This window comes from Mytilus californianus, unplaced genomic scaffold (assembly GCF_021869535.1).
Source record: "Mytilus californianus isolate M0D057914Y unplaced genomic scaffold, xbMytCali1.0.p SCAF_5, whole genome shotgun sequence".
Taxonomy (NCBI): domain Eukaryota; kingdom Metazoa; phylum Mollusca; class Bivalvia; order Mytilida; family Mytilidae; genus Mytilus; species Mytilus californianus.
In genome coordinates, this window is record NW_026262701.1 from 16275241 (window position 1) to 16279322 (window position 4082).

The following is a 4082-nucleotide window of genomic DNA, read 5'->3' on the forward strand; positions in this document are numbered from 1 at the left end:
ATGTCAACCTGAACATGCATGACATATATGCCATTGGACATTATGCAAACATTATCCACATTTTTAAGTTCAAGTTACATTGACTAAAACTTGTGTCCCAAATTCAGATTTTTCAATACAACTTCTCTTTCTAAACTAAAACGCTACACTTCTAATAGGGTTAAATCTTAAGTCAATAATCATTGATAATTGGCTGAAGAGATGAGAACAAAACACCATTTTACATCAACTATTTGATTTATTTAAGAATACATTGAAAAAGTCAATCAATTGTCTTATTCAAAATCACTTGGAATGTCTTGTAGTGTCTTATATCTTTTTCTTGCTGTGCCATGCTTCTGAAAAAAAATTAATCTTACATTCATATATAAACTTCTTGCACATTCCTTTATTATAGAACGATTCACGTTGCCTGAAGGATATACATCCCCTCCCCTTTAAAGTTTTGAAACAAATAACGATGATAGTCTGTCGGAAGGGGACGATAAATGACTGACCGTGTTAAGAGAGAGCAATATGCCACGCTGAACTTCATTAAGTTATTAAAAAAAAAAACACATAAAAAACTCTAGACTAGATATGTGTCCAGTCAAGAGTCTTATTTCATTATACTCGTTGATTGTTGTCTATCATAATTTTTTTCTTTTATTGTTTTGTATAAATCAGGCTGTTGTTTTTCTTGTTTTTTTTTAGTTTTCATTGTATCATGTAGGGGCCTTTAAAAGCCCTGCTACATAATGTCATTAAACATCTTATTGTCATTTTTAAGTGTTAAACTCTGTAGAGTGACATAGTTTATAACTTGTCATTTGTATCTAAGGGCATATGATACAGTCCTAGAAGTATACTATAGGCACATAATAACTTATCGAAGTGTTAAGCATTGTTTTCACAATGATGATAATAATATAACTTAACTTCCGAGAAACACACAGATGTCATTAAATGAGTTGTTTATATGTATTTGAAATACTTCAAAGGAAAGCAAATATGTTGTTTATGAAAGCACACTGTTGGACTAAAAGATTGATTTAAATAAACAACTTGTTTCTATTTTGTCACAAAAAAAATTATTTATTCAAATATCCAGATATCTTTTCTGTATTGTATGCCCTTAATCTTGAATGTAATGCATTGTTTATGCTAAATATTTGAATTAAATATGGAATAACAGTAATTCTGTATGAAAATCTTACTTCAAAAAAAAAAATTCTCCTGAAAGGTTGTAGACATTCCAAAGAACCTGCGCCACTTCCAAATTGTAAACCTGCATATTGAACTTGTCCTTTGTGGCTTTTCTTTTAGCTCCTGTTAAAAAATAAAAGATACATTGTATGTACATTGTGTGTATGAAGCAATAAATATAATTTTAAGCAACAGTTTATATTATCTTGCTTGTACTGAAGTCTTACATAGTCTTTGTAATGTTCATTAAGCTGTTAAGGGAAATTTAATTTACTGTTTTGCAAATACATACATACACTGATTTTACTAGAAAAAAAAATCTCCATATTCAAATGGTGCTTATATTAGTGTTATTGTAACTTGTTTGTGTGCCTCGGAAACAAGGTATTGAGTCATGCTTATTGCAATAGTTGTTGTTGGTTTAAGTCTGTCAAATTTTTTCATAATGTGTATTTAATGTAGGCAGTTTGTTTTGTTTCAATTGTGTTGAGAAAAGTTTAACATTTGTTTGTCAAGGCTTCAAAGTGGACTATATGGCATTGGTTTTCTCAGTTTTGAAAGCTGTACAGTGACCTATAATTTCTTTTATCCAAGTCATTTAAATTCTGGTGGATAGCTGTCTCATACACCTTATCTCTATTTCAGTATTTGGAAATCTGTCCCGCTTGAACTTTTTACGTCAGCATACGTCATACAATAATACACCTTATCGCTATTCCCGCTTGATCCGAGAATCTATCCTGCTTGAACTTTTGACGTCAAACAACAATCACTTTTCCATTGTGGCATCAGATATTTTTTATGATGACGTCAAAATTTTAAGGAAACTTGTGACAGTTGTGTGATGTGCAGTAATGGCGGACAAATAGCGATAAGGTGTATTACTTTCAATTGTGGTGTCAAATATTTTCTAATATGACGTCAACATTTTATGGGAACTTTTGTGATGTCCATGGCCAGTAATGGCGGACAAATAGCGATAAGGTGTATTGGCAATCAAACACACAAGCCACATATCCTTATAATTTTTTTATATCAATGAACAAATTCATAATTGGTGTACGTAGTTGCTTGAACAGTGGCGGATTTAGGGGCCCCGACCCCCTTATGGAGCTACTTATAAGATAAATGTATAGACTATTTGCAAGTATCACTCCAAACGTTTGCTTGCCTTGGGCAGGGGGCCCCCTTTTTTCAAAACCTTGATCCGCACCTCCAGAAACAGATGTAATTTGGTTCCGATTATGATTGAACACACACGATGAATGCACAAGTTCATCTTAACAGATTAATCATTCTTACCAAGTGAGTATATATCGCGTAACAAACAATTTTCTTGGCTCTCTTTGTTGACATCCTGTCTTCGTTTCGAAATTCAAATTTCAAAATCATTTCCGGTGATAAAACAAAAGTCGATTCCGGAAAAGGTCGGTTTTCCGTAAGACATTTAAACGATACGAAAATTGAACTTAGTACAGTTACAGTTTTCATTTCTTAATTTCTAAAATATACACGAACGAAATGAATAAACATTAAACAAAAAAGGTGATTGTTTATTAATACATTATTGCGTAATTTAATGTTGACTCTTTTGAATTTTAATATAAGAAGGAATACAATCTGACTTCAAGGATCTTCAAGATATCAATTAAGGATTTCAACCATAGTATCTTGCTTGTCATGATATTGATGAAATGTAGTACTATATCTTATCCTGAAAAAAACGAGCTAATTCCACAAAACGTTGTGTGTGGGGTTTTGAATAAAGTTTAAATAAAATGTTATTTTTATATCCGTAAAATGTTGAATAAAATATCAGTAAGACTATTAAGTAATGTGTATGTCAGAATATTTTATAGAAAACATTTAGCTGATATTTTTCAGATGTTTTATGTAAAACATTTTAATTTTACGTTATAAAACATTTTATGCAAATAGCAAAACTATATTTTCTGTAAAACATTTTTTTGCAGAATGTTTTTTGGATATTTGGAAAATATTTACTTTAAATGTTGTTAAAATATAAAATACCAATTGAAGAAAATATTATTTTTTTATATTATAAAATATCTACGGGATATTTTAGAACAATGTTTGAGAACATGAATAAAAGATATTAGCAAATAATATTTTGTTAATGTTGTAAAAACATTTTACTTAAATGTTAGAAATAAAACATTTCAAAAACAATAAAATAAACATTTTTTTTATGTTTAAATGATATCTTATTGAAATATTTTGTGAGAGACGTCCATATGACATTTAAAAAATGTTTTTAAAATGTTGTGTGTTTGCTGGGTAGGGGTTTTGTTTCACATACGCAGTGTGATTGTGCTTGGTTTTACTTGTTCTTTACGGATATATCGTTTACAGATCGTATTTACATTGTATCTAATTGAAATCTTACATTGCAATCATTTACATTCATTAAAGCTGAAATGTTTTTAGACTCTGCACATATTGCCTGAATTACATTTTCAGATGTATGGCCAGTGATAGCATTCAACCAACAGTCATCTTCTTCTTGGTCACTTTGTGTTGAGCTGATTGAGTGTATGTTCTTGCATTTGGCTTTAAAATGGTTTCTACCTTTGCAAGCATCGCATGTTTTTCCCCATGCTGGACATTTTTCCTTTTTCCATTCATGTTTGTAACCACAGAAATTACATTCTTTGTTGTTAATTTGTGTGTTGTAAGAAGTTTTACTCTGTGATTGAGGGTGTCTATTTGGGGTCTTTTACTTTCAGGTTGGTAAGTTTTCTTTTTGAACTTATCATGATGTGTAACTTTATTGACTGTGTGAGTCGAATTTGTAGATTCTCTCAACTCCTTAACATGTTTATTTGACTGTTCATAAGCTCTACAAATTTTGATTGCCTTCTCCAAGTTAATCTTGT

General features: G+C 30.6%; 1 long non-coding RNA gene across 1 annotated transcript; it reads right to left on the reverse strand.

Annotated features, from left to right (window-relative positions):
• Nucleotides 1–218: 218 nt before the first annotated feature.
• LOC127701113 (uncharacterized) lies at nucleotides 219–3480 on the reverse strand. Its single transcript, XR_007981820.1, has 3 exons — nucleotides 2488–3480; nucleotides 1197–1308; nucleotides 219–338 (listed from the first exon to the last, which is right to left on the reverse strand). It is a non-coding gene; the product is annotated as an uncharacterized LOC127701113 (long non-coding RNA).
• Between the last annotated feature and the right edge of the window lie 602 nt (nucleotides 3481–4082).